Raw genomic sequence first — 20114 nt, forward strand, 5'->3', positions numbered from 1 at the left:
GTGGAATATTAGGGGTAGTAGCCCGGTGGTTCTGGCTGACGGGATGATGTGTGATATTAGGGGTAGTAGTCCGGTGGCTCTGGCTGATGGGATGATGTGGGATATTAGGGGTAGTAGTCCGGTGGCTCTGGCTGATGGGATGATGTGGCATATTAGGGGTATAATTTTGAGTTCTTTTGGTCGGTGTTCACTATTTCTCGAATGGCCTACCATTCTTTTTAGCTGCTAGATATATCACGTGTAATATACAGTATATATTTGTTTTTATATATAATATTTAATATATATTATAGATTTTCTTGAAATTAAACCTTGATTTATATAGACATTGCTATATTCAGGTTGTTTTGGTATTTCTAATGCAATTCTGGAATATAACGCTCTAATTACCAAAGCATTTCTGAACGGTGTATTAAATCATGCTGAGAGGAGATTCCTATCCGTTAAAAATCTATAAACCCCCTTTTTTATCACCTACTCAACATCCATAAAAACCTTAATAATCCCCCTAGGAGACCAATTATTTCAGGTGTTGGTTCCTTTACAAGCAATCTATCGGAATACACAGATGAAATGATGCAAATCCATGTTCTGAGCCTGGAAAGTCATCTCAGGGATTCCTCTCATTTAATCCAAATATTGCAGGATAATGACTGGAAACCCACTTATGTTTTCATGACACTGGACGTGGCCTCACTGTATTCAAATGTACTGTCATGATCCAGGCTGGATCATGACAGATAAAAAGCACAGGTAACTTTTTTTTTTCCTTAAGCTGTGTGCTTAAGTTTGGTTTTGCCCCTGGTGGCCATTAGGATTATTACACAATGGTGTCTTTTGTTCTAGTTTGCCCCCCGGTGGTGGTGAGCGTCATTGCACTCTGGTTTCTTTAGTTAAGTGCACATGATTATAAAGCAGGTGTGATTGCTCTGGCTCTGCTATAAAAGAGTGTCAGGTGTTGCAATCAGTGTTGGTGATAGTGTTCATTTCAACCATCCTTGGTGGAGGAAGGAGCTGGAGAACGTTCCTTGCAGCACAGTTACTGAAGGGATTTCCTTGCAGCTCTGACAGAGCTTGATGGCAGCTATTCAGGAGGAAAGCTGCATTCTGGTGGTGGACTCTGTTGCTGGGAGCAAGACCAACATAGCAAAGCTAAGTGGTGTTTCCCTGTTTGTATTTTTCCCTGGTGTGTATTAGTACAGCGGTGGGGCCAGTGCCTGCACCACCCAGCTCCATAGCAAGGGATAGGTGTAGGGTGTGCTAGGGTGACAGGTATCCTGATCGGCGCCCGGTGCGGAACCGGCATAGGGAACGTTAGGAGTGTTAGGGACACTGACTCAGGGGAGTGCAGGAGGTCTCCACGTCCCCGTTCCCTATTGCAGGGCCCACCGTTGTAACTGTTTCCCCTTTCCTCGTGTCTTGTTGTTTTAGTTACCGGCCTGCGGGCCGTGTCACACAGGACAGTTTCACGTGCCGCGTCTTGTTGTTTCAGTTACCGGCCTGCGGGTCGCGTCACACAGGACGGGTCCACGTGACATGTACAACGTGATATTGGTCATATGTGTTTCAAGAAATATCTGAATAAGGGTTTAAGACTTTCTGAACATCAGAGAAACTTTTTATATGAAACCCCATCCTTTGTCTTACATAATTTCTTTACATTCCAAGGAGAATTCTACCATCAGCGACTTGGGACCGCAATGGGTTCGAAGGTCGCACCCAAGTACACAAATTTATTTATGGGGATTTTTGAAGAAATATTTATTTATAATCATTTTAATAATTTGCTTGAAAAAAACATAATTATTTATAAAAGATTCATAGAATACCTGTTTTTATATGGGATATTTCTAGGGGGTGATATTCAATCCTTAATCCAGGACATTAATACCAATGATTATAAAATGGAAAGAGGGAGGCATATCTAAAGAAGAATATAATGCTGTCTGCAGAACCTGCAGGGCACAAATCAGATTAGCTAAAGCTGAAAATGAATTGAGGCTTGCAAGAGATGTCAAAAGCAATAATAAAGGATTTTGGGGATATGTCAAAAGTAAAAGAAAAGTCAAAGATGCTATAGGATTTTTACAGGATGAAAATGATGAAATGGTAAGACAGGATGTTGAGAAGGCTGAACTTTTAAATTCCTATTTTGCATCTGTTTTCTCTCAGAAAGGAAATGTAACATCAACTGTTATTCACTGTCCTATTAAGGGAATAGAAGAATCCAGGATATCTATAAACAGAAAGATAGTGAGGAAACACTTAGCTAGCCTAAATGAATTCAAGTCTCCAGGTCCAGATGAATTACACCCCAGACTACTGAAGGAGATAGCAGAAGAAATTTTTGAACCCCTCTCTATAATCTTTGAAAATTCTTGGAGAACAGGAGAAGTGCCAGAAGACTGGAGAAGAGCAAATGTTGTTCCTATCTTCAAAAAGGGGAAGAAGGTGGACCCAGGTAACTATAGGCCGGTGAGTCTGACTTCTATACCAGGAAAGATCTTTGAACAAATTATTAAACAACATGTATGTCAATACCTGGATAAGAATGAAGTGATTAAACAGAGTCAGCATGGGTTTGTAACTAATAAGTCATGTCAGACTAACTTAATTTCCTTCTATGACGGTATCACTGATTGGGTGGATCAAGGAAATGCTGTAGATATAGTATATCTTGACTTCAGCAAAGCATTTGACAAAGTCTCTCATACAATCCTTATTGAAAAAATGATTAAGTATGGAATGGACAAGGCAACTGTTAGGTGGATTCATAACTGGCTTAGTGATCGGACCCAAAGAGTGGTCGTAAATGGCTGCACATCCAGTTGGAAGAATGTCTCAAGTGGGGTTCCACAGGGCTCTGTCCTGGGCCCTGTATTGTTCAACATCTTTATCAACGATTTAGATGAAGGAATTGAGGGTAAACTGATTAAATTTGCTGATGACACAAAGCTAGGAGGGATAGCTAATACTAGAGAAGAGAGAGAGAGGATTCAAAAAGATTTAAATAAACTGGAGAAGTGGGCAGCAACTAACAGAATGGTTTTTAACAGGGAGAAATGCAAAGTACTACATCTGGGCAATAAAAATGGAAAAAGCATATATAGAATGGGAGGAATAGGGCTAAGTGACAGCACATGTGAAAAAGACTTGGGTATACTAATAGATCACAGACTGAATATGAGTCAACAGTGTGATGCAGCAGCAAAAAAGGCAAATGCAATTCTAGGATGTATTAACAGAAGCATACAGTCTAGATCACGTGAAGTCATTATTTCCCTCTACTCCTCTTTGGTCAGACCTCATCTGGAATATTGTGTCCAGTTTTGGGCACCACATTTTAAAAAAGACATCAACAAACTGGAGCAAGTTCAGAAAAGAGCGACCAGAATGGTGACCGGTCTGCAAACCCTGTCTTATGAGGAAAGGTTGCAGGATTTGGGAATGTTTAGTTTGCAAAAGAGAAGACTGAGAGGAGACTTAATAGCTGTCTACAAATATCTAAAGGGCTGTCACATTGTAGAAGGATCAACTTTATTCTCATTTGCACAAGGAAAGACTAGAAGCAATGGGATGAAACTGAATGGGAGGAGACACAGATTAGATATTAGAAAAAACTTTTTGACAGTTAGAGTGATCAATGAGTGGAACAGGCTGCCACGAGAAGTGGTGAGTTCTCCTTCAATGGAAGTCTTCAAACAGAGGCTGGACAGACATCTGACTCGGATGATTTAGCGAATCCTGCTTTGAGCAGGGGGTTGGACCTGATGGCCCAGGAGGTCCCTTCCAACTCTACGATTCTATGATTCTATGATTCTATGATTCTATTATTGGGGACTATCCTTCGCTCACACCATCAATACTGAAAGCATTGACATTTTGGACATTACAATTTTTATTTTGCATAATCGCATCTGTACTTGTACATTTTTTAAGAAAGTGGCTACTAACAGTGATATACACTATACGAGAATTGCCTGTTCATGGTAGTACCTGTGTTATTTCCAACAGATTCAATGAATCGTTTTCTATTTCTCATTGACCTGCATGACTAGTTTTGTGACTTATATGATTGAGTGTTCCTGAAACAAGCAGTATGTTGGCCGTACAACACAGCCCTTACACAAAAGGGTTAACCATAGAGCCAACATACATAGGCTTTCTCCTTCAAGAGTTATGGAGACATTACACCCTAAAACAGAACAAAGACAGCAACAAAATGTGTATTAGCCCCATTGACCATGACTCTGTGGAAACTCAGAATCATGTACAACAACTCGAGAGACTAACGAGCAGATCTAATTTGATGCAGGTGTTAGTTTTGGGAATGAAAATTTACAGGGTGATTCCATCACTTTTCCTCAGAATTGAGTGATTCCATTCATTTTTCCCTATGCTTGGTTTAAAAAAGTAACCACTACTGACTACCACATTTTTTGTTCTTGATTTCTTTTAGTGTTTCTTAAAGCCAGAAAGTTGCCATTTGAATTGACGCTAGTTTTGTGATCTGCTTTTTTTCTACAAAATTAAACAACTGAATGAACATCCTCCAAGGCCGGTGATTCCATAATTTTTGCCAGGGGTTGTATATACCCATCTCACTTGTTTATTTTCACCAGGTAAACCAATATAACAACACAAAATTTAGAAATAAACATTCCTGACATTCGAAAGCAAAAAAAAAAAAAAATCTGTGACCAATATAGCCACCTTTCTTTACGATGACACTCAAAAGGCTTCCATCCATAGATTCTGTCAGTTGCTTGATCTGTTTACAATCAGAATTGCGTGCAGCAGCCACCACAGCCTCACAGACAATGTTCCGAGAGTTGTACTGTTTTCCCTCCTTGTAGATCTCACATTTTATGAGGGACCACAGGTTCTTCTCTATGGGGTTCAGATCAGGTGAACAAGGGGGCCATGTCATTATTTTTTCTTCTTTTAGACCTTTATTGGCCAGCCACGCTGTGGAGTATTTGGATGCATGTGATGGAGCACTGTCCTGCATGAAAATCATGTTTTTCTTGAACGATACTGACTTCTTCCTGTACCACTGCTTGAAGAAGGTGTCTTTCAGAAACTGGCAGTAGGTTTGGGAGTTGAGCTTCACTCCATCCTCAACCAGAAAAGGTCCCACAAGTTCATCTTTGATGATACCAGCCCATACCAGTACCCCACCTCCACTTTGCTGGCGTCTGAGTCGGAGTGGAGCTCTCTGCCCTTTACTGATCTAGCCTCGGACCCATCCATCTGGCCCATCAAGAGTCACTCTCATTTCATCAGTCCATAAAACCTTAGAAAAATCAGTCTTAAGATATTTCTTGGCCCAGTCTTGACGTCTTATCTTATGTTTCTTGTTCAAAGGTGGTCATTTTTCAGCCTTCCTTACCTTGGCCATGTCCCTGAGTATGGCACACCTTGTGCTTTTTGATACTCCAGTAATGTTGCAGCTCTGAAATATGGCAAAACTGGTGGCAAATGGCATCTTGGCAGTTTGACGCTTGATTTTCCTTAATTCATGGGCAGTTATTTTGCGCCTTTTTTATCAACACGCTTCTTGCGACCCTGTTGGCTATTTGCTATGAAACGCTTGACTGTTCGGTGATCATGCTTCAAAAGTTTGGCAATTTCAAGACTGCTGCATCCCTCTGCAAGACATATCACTATTTTTGACTGAATCCTTCAAATCTTTCTTCTGACCCATTTTGCCAAAGGAAAGGAAATTGCCTAATAATTAAGCACACCTTATATAAGATGTTGATGTCATTAGACCACACCCCTCCTCATTACAGAGATGCAAGTCACCTGATTTACATAATTGGCAGTTGGCTTTCAAGCCTATACAGCTTGCAGTAGGACAACATGTATAAAAAGGATGATGTGATCAAAATACTCATTTGCCTAATAATTCTGCACACAGTGTAGTGTCCGAAATCCTAGGAGACCGCATCAAGACAGCATTATTGAAGCCCGAGCAGTGTGAAAAGGTTGTTGGTTAGCTAGCAAATAATACTTCCAGTTACTTATCCACCACCACCAGCACCCTGTCTTCCACACGGTCAAGTCAGAGTAGCCGTGAATCTGGACCGCATATTCCTCATCCTGATCCTCCTTCCTCCCACCATGCTGAGTGCCCTGAGACAACTGATCCCACACTCGGACACTTCGAAGAGCTGTTCAGTTTTCCATTTGTAGATTTGTGCCTCTCACCTGGTCCACTTGAAGCAGGACAAGATGAGATTCCATGTAGCGATGCACAAATATTTGAGCAGCCACGGTCACAAGAGGTGGACATTGATGAGACACAATTGCCGGAAAGTCAGAAGGAGGACCAGGGTGTGGAAGTTGAAGATCAGGTGGTGGATGATATAGTAACTGACCTAACCTGGCAGGAGGACATGCAGAGCGAGGATAGCAGCACACAGGGGGAGGGAGGCTTAGCACCCCTTCAGGCAGGAAGAAGCAGTGTGGTGCCTGCAGACAGAAGGCGATCAACCGTTCCCCGTAACACCAACATGACGGAATTTTCCAGTCCAAATGTTAGGTCTTCCCGAGTTTGGTTATTTTTTAAAGACTATGCCGATAACCCCAAACTGGCCATTTGCAATACCTGTCATGCCAGCATCAGCAGGGGTAGCAAAACTACCAGCCTTACCACCGCCAGCATGATCAGGCACATGGCAGCAAAGCACCCGACTTTGTGGGCCCAACCCCAGGCTCCAGGAACATTGTCTGCGGGTGACACCACTGCTTCTTCCACTGTTGTGCGTGCAGGCCAATCCCCTGTCCACGGTGCATGCGAAGATGCCTCCTGCCCTGCACCTGCCGTTGCCCACAGTCAAATAGCACCATCATAAAGCACGTCCACGTCCTTGTCCAAGCGCAGCCTTCAGTTGTCCATACCTCAGTCATTGGAACGTAAGTGGAAATATGCAGCCAACGCCCCACAGGCCACAGTACTAAATTCTCACATTTCTTGTCTGCTTGCACTCAAAATGTTGCCTTTTAGGCTCGTGGAGATGGAAGCTTTCCACAACCTGATGGCAGTCGCCGTCCCAACGTACTCGTTCCCCAGCAGCCACTATTTCTCCAGCTGTGCCGTCCCGGCATCAAACAAGCACATGACCCGTGCCCTCAACAATGCAGTTACTGGGAAAGTACACCTACTGTTACGGCGCCAGCTCCCACGGCCCCCGTCGCTCCTGCTCCGTGCCCTGCCATGGCCCCCGTCGCCGCAGCCTTTGTCCTGCCTCCGTCGGCGGCAGCAACCTCCTCTGACCGGCCCGTGGCCTGTGACGTCACTGCGAGCCCTGCGCATGCGCCATAGGCCGCGGCCGGCCCTCTCTGCCTGTTCTTATGCTCCAGCGGTGCCCTGACCCGGCAGCACCGCCGGACCAATGAGAGCAGATCCTCAGCTATTTCAGGCCGCCCTCCCATCATGGAGGCGCCTGATCGTTGTTGTGCTATCCGCACATTAGGCTCCTGTGTCCTAGTCTGTGCATGGCTCCTGTCCTCATTCTTTCCTGTGCTTCCTTGCAGTGCTACTCCGTTCCAGTGTGTGTTCCTGCTCTGTCTCTCGGTCCTGCCTTCCCGTGCCTGATTCCTGCAGTCCTATTCCGGTCCTGCCTTCCTGTGCCTGATTCCTGCAGTCCTACTCCGGTCCTGCCTTCCCGTGCCTGATTCCTGCAGTCCTACTCCGGTCCTGCCTTCCCGTGCCTGATTCCTGCAGTCCTACTCTGGTCCTGCCTTCCCGTGCCTGATTCCTGCAGTCCTACTCCGGTCCTGCCTTCCCGTGCCTGATTCCTGCAGTCCTACTCCGGTCCTGCCCTCCTGTGTCTGATTCCTGCAGTCCTTCTCCAGTCCTGTCTACCCGTGTCAGTCTCCTGCTGTCCTACTGCTGCCTCCTCCTGAGGTCTCCACCTTTCCTGTGCTCGTGGTGCGCGGTCCTCTGTCTCGCTCCACTCCATTCCGAGCCTCCTCTCTTGGTACCGGCTGCCGTGGCATTCGAACCCCTGGGCCTGCTCCTAACGGTCCCTGTATAGGGGTCGGTTCCACCAGGTTGCTTGTCCGGGGCCCCTTGGTGCCACGGTCCAGAGGGTCCACTCCAGGAAGCCCGCTTTGCCTAGCCAGACACTAACACCTAACCACGGACACGTGGACAAGTGCTTGTGGCCAGGGACGGTACATATCGCTGACGGCACACTGGGTTAACATAATGGAAGCCGGGACCCAGTCAGACCTTGGGATGGAACACGTCCTCCCGATGCCAAGAATTGCGGGCCTTATGTCAGTCAGGGTTGACCTACTTGTGTACAGCTCCTTCATCTCCTCCTCTTTTTCAGCCTCCATTTCTGAAATGAGCACATCAGTTACAAGCTGGAAGCACTGCAGGACTGCCAAAGCCAAGCGGCAACAGGAGGTGCTGAAGCTAATTTGCTTAAGTGACAAACCTCACAATGCTGAAGAGTTGTTGACAGCTCTGAAAGAGCAGGCCAATGTGTGGCTGACACCGCTGAATCTCCAGCTAGGCATGGTTGTGTGTGACAATGGCAGGAATCTGGTGGTGGCTCTGAGGTGAGGCAAACTGAGACAAGTACCATGCCTGGCCCATGTGCTTAACCTCATTGTTCAACGTTTTCTAAAAAGCTACCCGGAGCTGCCGGATCTGCTGGTGAAAGTACGCCACCTGTGTGACCATTTTAGTAAGTCAGCTACAGCTTCAGCTGCCCTTGCCGTGCTTCAGCTGTGATCTCAGATTCCTGTACACTGACTGGTGTGTGATGTCCCCTCGCTTTGGAACTCTACATTGCATATGTTGTGATCAGAAGAGGGCAGTTGTTGAATACCAACATCAACAAAGCCGCCGTTATTCCAGTTGGACTCCACACATAAGACCTCAGGAGTGGACATGGATGTCAGACATATGTAACTTCCTCCAAAACTTTGAGGAGTCCACCAAGATGGTGAGCGGTGATGATGCCATAATTAATGTCACCTTCCCGCTCATCTGCATTCTGAAAAGCTCTCTGCTCACAATGAAAGAGGATGCATTGCAGGTGGAGCACGAGGACATGGAGCAAGGAACCATACAGGGTGATTACACACAGCCCAGCCTCATGTCATCCCAACGTGAATTGGTTGGCAATGAGGAAGAGGAGGAGGAAGAACAGGAACTACTTTCATGCACTATAAACAGTGCTACAAGCACAACTGTCATACCGTCTGTTCAGTGTGGACGGCCTGAGGACAGGGAGGAAGAGGAGGCGGACACCTTGGTCAGTCGTCCTGTTGGTGAAGACACAGAAGGCTTGCCTGTTATCAGTCTGGCATGCATGGCTGACTTTATGTTGCGCTGCCTTTCCTGTGACCCTCGTATTGTAAAAAAAATTGGGTAACAGTCATTACTGGGTAGTGACACTTTTAGTCCCACGCTACAAGGAGAACTTTCAATCTCTTGTTCCAGAGGCAGACAGGTGTACTAAAATGGTGCAGTACCAGAGCGCCATTGTTACAGAATTATTTAAAAAATTCCCATCTCAAAACGCTGGCGGCAATAATAACAGTTCGTTGGACAACCAAAGAGGACAGGCAAGAAAGACACAACTCCAATCCAGCAGCGGCAGGGGAACACTGGCAAAGTTCTGGAACAGTTTTCTCAGACCCTCCCATCAGCGATACATAACCTCCAATGTAGTGTATTTTTGGGAGGTGTATTCCCACGCACCTCTTCACAGCCACACATGGGTATATGCTTCCTGATTTTGACTATTTGGTGTCCTCCTCCTCCTCTTCATCCTCAGCACCATCTAACACCACTCGAACACCAGGGTGAACGTATTCCATCATGCTCCTGACCCGTTTGTTTACATTGGGCTTATTTTTTTAATCAGGCCTTCCTCCATGTCTCATAATCTACCGGCACTAGATCACCAGGGTTAACTTGTTCAGTGCTGCTACAGCCAGTGTCGATTTCTTAACAAGGGTGGGGGGTTATGCAGGGCGTAACATACTTGCTTAGACAAAGGTTGAGGTGTACCCCACAGGGGAAATGTTTGCCAGCCCATACATTTAGTGTATGGGCATTACAAGTCTAGGAGACCCGCTCCTTTACATTGGGCCTATTTTTTAATTAGGCCTTCCTCCACGTGTCATCATCCACTGCCACTAGATCACCAGGGTTAACGTGTTCCGTGCTGCTACATCCAGTGTCAAATTCCTAATAAGGGTGGGTGGTTATGCTGAGAATAAAATACTTGTTATATAAAAGGTTGAGGTGTACCCCACTGGGGAAAATGCTTGTCAGCCCATACACTTAGTTTATGGGCATTCCAAGTCTAGGAGACCCGCTCCTTTGTAATGGGTCATTTTTTTCATGAGGCCGTCCTCCATGTTTCTTCCAAGGGTGATTGGGGTTATTGGGGTGCATATGACTTGGTAGCAGGGCAGGCCTTGCAGTCAATGCATAAGAAAACAGAATGGGAGTACAAAATGAATAATGTGAAGTGGATTCTCCTCTGCTCATCCAGTACCTGGCATCAAAGTCTTAGGCTGGTTTCACATTTGCATCTGTTTGCGCAGCGTTCATCCGCAGCAATCCTTATGTGTCATATTTCCCTATCTTTAACATGGTGTATGCAGGGGCATGCATTTGCATCAGTTTGCATGCGTCAGCGTACTCATGTGTTGTTTTCCGATGTGCGGCGGGATCCGGCGAACACATCATGTTGGATTTTTGGAAGAGGCAAAAATCCATCAAATATGCACAGTCATGCGCATGCTGATGAGTGCATAAAAAAAATGCATTACTCTCTATGGGAATGCATGCGTACACAAGGACATGCATACGCACATGCGTTCTATACGCATGCGTTTTTTAAATGAGTTGGTCCAGGATGTGATTCAACCACCTGATAATTGAGAGTGGACACAGCAAGGCCATAACTATTTGGACTCTGGAGGATACCACAACACTCGCTATGTAAGTATAGAACCTTAGAAAATGTCATCCTCCCTCACTGCTGTTTGTATTCAAATTTTTTCTGTTTACTTTTAGACGTGTCGAGTGGCCTGGTACAGTGGTTGGCTCCTGGTGCAGCGGGTTTCTCCAGTTCCTTTCCTGGTGCTGCTTTCTGCCGTGAGGACAACACTATGTAAGTACAGAAACTTTGGAAATGTCTGTCTCTCTGAATGCTTTTTCTGTTCCTTGTAGGCTGGCCGATTCTCTCTGGCGCAGTGGGTGTCTCCTGGTGCAGCGGTTTTCTCCATTTAGTTTCCTGGTGCTGCTTTCTGTCGTGGTGGTGAGGACAACACTGTCAAGCCCCGGATGAAGCTAAAGGGCAAAACGCATGTTGGGGCGAGGAGGACACCATCGGACCACCCACACTTGTTTATGATCAACTGAATTCAGGTAAAATACTTTGACTGGATATGTATTTAGCTATACTTTCTATATTGGACTACCAGCTCTACTTAAGGATTAAGGCTTCCTCTTTTTGATTCCTTTGGAAAATTTATGGATTGCCATTAGATATACAAGTACATCTGGATTCTTTCCAGGGTCGTCAGGCTCATGTGTCTCAGGAGGAAAGACGGGGTGTAAGTATTCCTTTCATCAGAGTTGTAATACAATTTTTTTTTCAATTTTACTTAAAATTCTTTTTTTCAATTTTATCTATAGGTTTCACAATGGGAAGAAGCCACACTCGACATAGACAACGGGCAACTTATTCATCTTGTGCAAGAGTGAATACCATTGTGGGACACCTGTGACCGTCAGCACTCCGACAATGTGGTGATTCGACAGCTCTGGGAAGAAGTGGCAACATCACTGCTGCCTGGTTGCGACCGTGCCATGCTGCGAGCCAGAACTGATTTTGGTAAATATTGCAATGTGGTCTGTATCGGCAGTGAACCTGTGGATGGATGTGCATTGTGTTCTAATTTTTTTTTTCCCCTTCACAGTAAAGCGAATCAAAATCCATTGGCGCTCAATGAAGAACGGCTTCAACAAGGACATGGGACATGAGAGAGGAGCTTCGGGTTCGAATTGGTTCTGCTGCAAGGTTCTGCAAATACAAGTACCACCGAGACCGTGCCTTTCTGAGACCTGCGCTTGCTCAGTGAACGTAAGTATACATTTTTTTTTCTTTTTACTAATGTTCAATTTTTTTCCACTCACAGAACCAGGAGCAGCACAACACAACCTTGATTTTTGCTCTAATGTTTTTCCCTTTTCCACAAAGAACCTGGTGCAGCGCCACACAACTCGGATCACCTTCAGTTGAAGCGGCCCCTCATCTACCAGCCACTGAACAGACACAGTCCCAGTCATCCACCAGCGATGGAGCAACCTTGCAGGCTTCACAGGCTGGGGAAGATGCAGCCGGTCCATCAGGTTTTCGACCTCTCCCAGCCCTCTGCCGCTGCTTTTGCTGGGTTTTCTCGTCACCGACAGAGGGCCTGGGAAAGGTCAGGCATGCCCGAGTTTCTGCAATTTAGCTTGGTCTTCCAGGATGGAATTAGGTTGATTGCTGACAGAGGGAAGAGTGGGTTCAAGGAAGTCAACAAATGCCTTGACTGCTTGGAAACCGACCTTCTGAGACCGGCACAACATTTTTTTCCTGCAATTGAGCGGAGCGTGTCGAAAAACCTTACGCCTCAACTCCAGCTGAACGTCATGCAGGCCTGCCAGGTTGAATACAGCCATGCATTACAACAGCAGCAGCAGCAGTCTCAGCAGCAGTCACAATCCTACAATCAACTGGCCGGAGGATATTACCAGCAGCCAATATACTTTCCAGCTCCCACAGCACCGAACTATCCGCAACCACCACCGCTTTCAGTTCACCGAGCGAGCACACTGCCAAGTCCTTCAACCCTGCAGCCGGCAGCATCCACCATGCTCCAGATTCGAGCACCCATGCAGCCAGCAGGATCAACGATGCCATCACCCCTTCCCACTACAACACCCCTGCCCAGTCCAGCACCCCTGCCCATTCCAGCATTCCTGCCCAGTCCAGCACCCCTGCAGCCAACAGTATTCACAATGCGGCCCAGTCCAGCACCATGCCAGATGAATGCTTCAGAGCCCAGCACTCCCACTCAGCCAAGAAAAGCGAGGTCCAAAAAAAAAAATCTTGTCATCAGGACCAAAACCAGGAGCCAAAAAAAATGCCAACCTTGAACCCACCACCTCCACCCTCTCCTACCAATTTGTCACTACCTTCCCTTATGTCTCTGTCTGTTCCTTCCAGTTTGTCTATCGATTCCCATGATTCCACTTTGTCATCAATCCCCAATGTGTCCACTGCCATCCCTGATCCAATCCTTCAATTTGTTGCCCCTTTCCCTGTAGACCTTTCCCCTGTAACCCCTTCCTCATCAACTACCACCCTATCCTCACAGTTCCACACCCCCCAAGGTCCTCCCCATTTCACCCTCACGTAAACCCCAAAGAAAAAAAACAAATCACCCCAACCTTAACCATTTTTTTTAAGTATTGAAACTAAAAGTTGTAAAAGTGTTTAAAATAAAAGTTGTATTTTGTTAGCACTATATCTTTTGTTCTTTTTGTTAGCTTTATGCGCCGCCGCCTACATAAACACACTTGACTTTTGAGGTAAGGTATGACACAAACACACTTTTCTTGAGGGAAGGTAGTTTATTTTTAACTCAGCAAACATCAGGGGTAAATTTTTACATTACATGTACATGTTAACATCACAGGTACATTTAAACATAACAGGTATGTAATATTTGACATTACAGGTATGTTTTAAACATAACAGGTACAAAACATAACAGGTACATTTAACTTAGCGGCTTAAATTATTTTGTCTTGCCATGCCACACGTCCATTATCTGAAACAAGCTAAGCGGCAAACCTAGCCCTCATCTGTGGTTCTCAGAGGGTGAAACTGGAAATCATGCAATGTAACAGGTTCCTCAGGTTGTAAGCTTGGTCGCTCTTTTACCATGATGTAGTTGTGCAGAACAACACATGCTTTCACAACCTCATCAATACTGTCAATTTTTAGATTAATGGATGTGCACAAAAAGCGCCATTTTGATACCAGCAATCCAAATGCACACTAAATGGTTCTTCATGCCCTTGTCAGTCTGTAGTTGAAAATTTTTTTGTGTGATTTAAGTTTCGACTAGAGTATGGTTTAATGAGGTTGGCACACATTTGGAACGCCTCATCTCCAACAACAACAAAAGCATTGGCGGTCCATCAGTGTTGGGCAGAGGTCGTGGCGGCGGAAAATTAAAATCATTCCCATACAGACATTGGCCCATGTCTGAGCTTTTAAACGTCTGCAAGTCATTGCCCACAGCAACAAATCTACAATCGGCATCCATAATAGCCATTAGAACAATGGAAAAATATTTTTTATAATTGAAGTACTCTGTTCCACTTCCAGCTGGTTTCATAATCCTAATGTGTTTGCCATCCACAGCCCCCACACAGTGAGGAAAATTGCAAATTTCCTGGAAGCATTTTCAATCCAGAGCTCACTTGTGGGTTGGGGAGGAATTCTTGCCGCAGAATGCCAACTAAAGCATGACAAGTGTCTACAATAATCCCAGAAAGGGTGGATACCCCAATCCGCAATTGGAAATGTAACGATGACAATGTCTCTTCAGTAGCCAGGAATCTGCGGAAAAGAAAATGAAAAACAAAAATCAGTACACTGCTTAGGGATAGGGTTAGGGATAGGGTTATTTGTGACAGGAGTTTCTTTTTCAACACTACGCACCTTAGGGTGACCAAGAGACATTCCTCAGCAGGAATAGCTTGACGGAACTGTGTGTCCTGCCTGGGAATGGATCCTTGGACACGTAGCAGAAAGTCATGGAAGCTCTGTTGCGACATCCTCGTGTAGTCAAAAAACTTCTCCGGGTTTTGCTGCAGCTCTCTGTACAAAGAGTGGTAGGCTCCATGGCTCTCGGAGTTCAAGAATGGGGTGTTGCCAATAGCGACAACGACGTCTTCTCAGTCTTTCTCTTGTTCTGTCTTCTTAGCAAGCAAAGGCAGCAGCCAACTTCAGTTGTAAATCCAGATCTTCTTGGAAGCTGTCCAGGTCAAGATCCATCTTGCAGGTAGATACAGCAGCCAAAGATGAGGATTTTCTCAGTGCAGTGTGTCTATATATATAGAAATCCCATGAGATATGCCTACTGGGTGTCTGATGTCAAGGAAAAGCTACCGGAAAAAATTGGAAATTTCTAACGAATGCGCATAAAAAATGCAAACACATGCAAAAACGCACACACACGCATGTAAACGCAGCGTTTTTTTACATCATGTGTAAGATGATGCGGATAAAAAACGCTGTGTAAACATGCATTGGATGCGTTTTTGCATGCGTTTGGGAATGCAGATGATACGCTGCAGAATCAAATGCAAATGTGAACCTAGCCTTATTGGGGTGCATATGACTTGGTAGCAGGGCAGGCCTTGCAGTCATTGCATAAGGCCTCTTTCACACATCAGGTTTTCGCCGTCAGGCGCGATCCGGCGCTTTTGACAGAAACCGGATCCGGCAAAATGCAATGCCGGATCCGGTTTCCCCCCCATTGACTTGCATTTGCGCCGGATCGCGCCGGATGGCCATGCGTTTCATCCGGTTTTCGCCGGATCCGGCAATGTGTCGCGATCCGGCGTCTGGAAAAAACGGCTACTGTAACGTTTTTTGTCTCCGGCGAAAAAGCCGGACACGCCGGATCCGGCGCGTCCGGCTTTTTCACACAATGAAAGCCTATGAGCGCCGCAATGCGCCTGATCCGGCGAAAGCCGGATCCGGTTTTTTTGGTCTGAGCATGCTCAGTAGCTCTGCCCACAAGACATATATAAAAGCAAGACAGTGGGACCCACAGCCACACCCAACATGCCACCCAAGAAAGCAACCAAGCGCAGCAGGAGAAGGCAGGAGACCACTGCAGCACCATCAGCACCACCACCACCCCAAATGGAGCAGCAAATGGAACATGCTGAGGAGGGGAGGCCAGCAGCAGATGAGAAACGGTAATTATCAAATCCCCCATTCCTCCAAACTAGGGCTATTGAATATCAAGATATTCATTGGCCCTTTGTTTCTCTTTATTCAACAGCCGCCCAATAGATGCAGCAGCAGCAGCAGCAGCAATGGCAGCAGCTGGAACACCACCCACAGGCATGGAGTGTGGCCACCAGGAAGACAGCACATCATCTTCTGGGAGCCCTCCCTCGCATCGTCAGCGTTTGATGGTAAGTTTTTATTTCCAAAATCCATCATCTCTGTAATATATGTCTGTTCATTGCCTTTTATTTCAAAACAGGATTCACAAGATGAAGAGGAGCTCCCAGAAGAAGAAGGAAGGGGTGGACAGACACCTGGAGTGGGCTCACAATTGGTAAGTTTTTTGCATCAAACGCAGAAACACAACATCACACTACACACAACACATAGAAAACAATGTTCTGCAGACCACACACAGCAAACAAATGCCTACATCCAAAGACATAACATTTTTTGTTTTCTTCTCTAGTCTTCCCAATCTGGTGCTCGGCCAAGAGGTCCTCGCAGTGCCTCCCAGGGTCGTCGGCTACAGCAACGCGGCGGTCACCAGCGTGTAAGTATAAATATTTTTGCTTTGTTTTTTTGCACTTTTTATTTAATTTCTTTTGTGGAGGCTAATTATGTTATTTTTGTCTTTTTCTTTAACAGCCTTCACAGCGTGCTCCCGACTCTGACGGTGAGGATGGAGGACTCGATGTGGACCACCTCATCGATCTCGTCAGAGAAAGGGAGCCGCTCTGGAATATGGCTGACCGCCGCCACGCTGACCTTATCGTTACCCGACGACTCTGGGAGGAAATCTGTTCGCTCCTTGTGGGCCGCTGGGAGGACCTCGATGTTCGGGCCCAGATTAAAGAGCGTAAGTATATACAGTACCGGTTGCTTGATGTAAACCAGTGTTTCCCGAACTCCAGTCCTCGTGGTCCCCACGGATCATGTGTTCAGGATTTCTATTTACTATGGAAATCCTGAAAACATGACCCCTGGGGACCATGAGGACTGGAGTTTGGGAAACACTGATGTTGTATACTAACCACTCCTTTCTCGTTTCAGGGAACAGAATTGTGAATCGGTGGCGGTCTGTGAGGGATCGTTTCAAGAAGGAGTTCAATAAAGAGATGCGGGCCCCGAGTGGATCTGGAGGACGCAGGAGCAAGTACAAGTACGCAGAAGCCCTGTCGTTCCTCCGGGAAACAATGGTCACTAGAAGGTAAATATTACACACCACATGTGAAAAAAAATGTTAGATGTAAATTTTTTTTTTCAGCCAGGGCCATACCATGTCAGTATTTTAATTGTTTTTTTTTTCTCTTTATTCCACAGCACGGTGAGCAGCACTCGGGAGCCTGCACGATTGGACCCTTCTGAGGCGATCCCTGAGGAGACCGGCACCGAGGGACACTTCGACCGCCCCGGTACATCTGCACCTTCCCAGCCTTCCCACACATTCGACCCATCTGTCCCATCCACCAGCACAGGAGCATCGTGGCCGCCTACATTACATGAAGCTGCTGGTGAGGAGATCGCTTTCCCTTTACCCCACCCTTCTGCCCCTGCCACCTCTAGTACACCTGCGGGTACTGGGCGGCAGCGGCAGAGGGGTCAGGAAAAGACTTATGCGCCAGAGTTCTTGCATCTGAATGCATCTTTCCAGAACTGTCTAAAAGTCTTGTCAGAGCAAATCTCCGCAGGCTATCAGCAGATCAACTCCAGCATTCTGGAGGTGAAGACACTTCTGCAAACCATGCATTCAGAAGCATGATCTTCGCCAAACCACACCTTTTTCAGGTCTGTTGTGGAGCGCATGGAAACGCTCTCTCCTGCCCAGCAGATGCATGTAATGCATTCATGCCACGCTGCTCTCCAGCAAGTTACATCCCAACCGCCTCCTCCCACCACAGTAGTTCCTCCACCTGCACCCCCTCCAGCCACTTTCCATCCTCCCCTCCTATTACATCTACACCCCCTCCAGCCACTTTCCATCCTCCCCCTCCTATTACATCTACACCCCCTCCAGCCACTTTCCATCCTCCCCCTCCTTTTACATACCATCCACCTCCCCAGCACCATCCACCTCCCCAGCACCAGCAACCTCCCCAGCACCAGCAACCTCCCCAGCACCAGCAACCTCCCCAGCACCAGCAACCTCCCCAGTACCAGCAACCTCCCCAGCACCAGCAACCTCCCCAGCACCAGCAACCTCCCCAGCACCAGCAACCTCCCCAGCACCAGCAACCTCCCCAGTACCAGCAACCTCCCCAGTACCAGCAACCTCCCCAGTACCTGCAAACTCCCCAGTACCAGACATCTCCCCAGTACCAGACATCTCCCCACTTCCAGCAACCTGCCCCGTACCAGACATCTCCCCACTTCCAGCAACCTGCCCCGTACCAGACATCTCCCCACTTCCAGCAACCTGCCCCGTACCAGACATCTCCCCACTTCCAGCAACCTGCCCCGTACCAAACTCCTTCCCCATACAACTTGCCATCAACATCATCTGCTCCTACAGTCCCTGCCCAACCCTCCACTCCACCACCCACCACCTCTTCTGCTTCCCACATGTCCACCCATTCTGTAGTTTTTTCCACACCTTCACCTCTAACTGTTCCTTCCCCACCACGATCCCAGTCCTCTCTCCACACTCCCAGTGTCGAAGTGTCCCGCAGCCCCTACAGCAGTATTTCCACCACACACTACACAGATTTATAATGTGTGTATTTAAATAAAAATGACCAGTTTTATGGTTTCAGTTTTATAGTTTCAAAGCTTTATTAAACAAGTTTATTAAAATTTTAAAAAAGTTTACTAAAAAAAACATTTTTCAATAAAAGTTAAATTATTTTACACTGGTTGTCTGTCATTTCTTTCTGCGGCGAAAAAGGTTAAATACAGGGTATTTAAAAGGTGAAATGGTATTCAAAACTAGGTATATAACTGTGGGTAAATTTTAGCTTTTTGCCACAGTTGTGTTCCTGGTTGTGTTTGAAGCAAAGTATTTCACCTAAAAAGTTGTGTTTATTGTTGGTGATTTCCTAACAATGTACACAACTTTTGTTAAAAGGTGAAATACTTTGCATAAAACACAACCAGGTACACACCTGTGGCCTAAAGCTAAAAATAGAGACAATGACAAGATAGCCAACTTTGGTTGGCAAAGGTATATACTGTTGGTACAGAAGGTACACAAGTTTGGTTGGGCACAAATCTTTCACACTCTGTCATCCTGCCAGTGTACTCTGCCTTGAGGTGACATAAAGTATAGTGCAAAATTGTCCCTCATTACTGAAACCATCACAGAACTTCTAGTGGTAATGTCATGGTAATCTTGCAAGGTGGTTTCTTCAGAGGTGTCCTCAATGGAAATGGGTTCCTTGCAGATAACAAAATTGTGGAGTACCACGCACGCTTTGATCACCTCGTCCACAGTTTCTGTCTTGAGGTTGATCGCAGTCAATAGGACCCGCCATTTGGCTGTCAGAATACCAAAGGTACATTCAACCATTCTTCTTGCTCTTGTGAGGCGGTAATTAAAAATGCGTTTTGGTCTTGTCAATCCTCTGCTAGAGTACGGTTTCAAAAGGTGTTCTGACAGCTGGAAGGCTTCATCCCCTACACAGACAAATGGCATAGGTGGACCAGATGTTTGCGGCAGCGGTCTAGGTGGTGGGAACTGGAAGGTGTTTCCATACAGTTTACGCCCCATGGCAGACAGTTTGAAAACTTGAGAGTCATTGGAGCGGCCATAGGCCCCAATATCAACCGCAATAAATTTGTATTCCGCGTCAGCGATGGCCATGAGGACAATTGAAAAATATTTCTTGTAATTGAAATATTCCGATCCCGATCCAGCTGGCTTTACAATGCGGATATGTTTCCCGTCCACAGCGCCCAAGCAGTTTGGAAACTGACATATCTGTTGAAACTTGTCAGCAATTTCAATCCACCTCTCTGTTGTGGGCTCTGGTAAAAACTCTTCAGCTAAGGAGTCCCACAGTGCACGGCATGTGTACTTCACAATTCCAGATATGGTGGAAATCCCGAGTCTGT

Source organism: Dendrobates tinctorius, unplaced genomic scaffold (genome assembly GCF_039654945.1).
Source record: "Dendrobates tinctorius isolate UK_male_01 unplaced genomic scaffold, ASM3965494v1 ptg000063l, whole genome shotgun sequence".
NCBI lineage: Eukaryota > Metazoa > Chordata > Amphibia > Anura > Dendrobatidae > Dendrobates > Dendrobates tinctorius.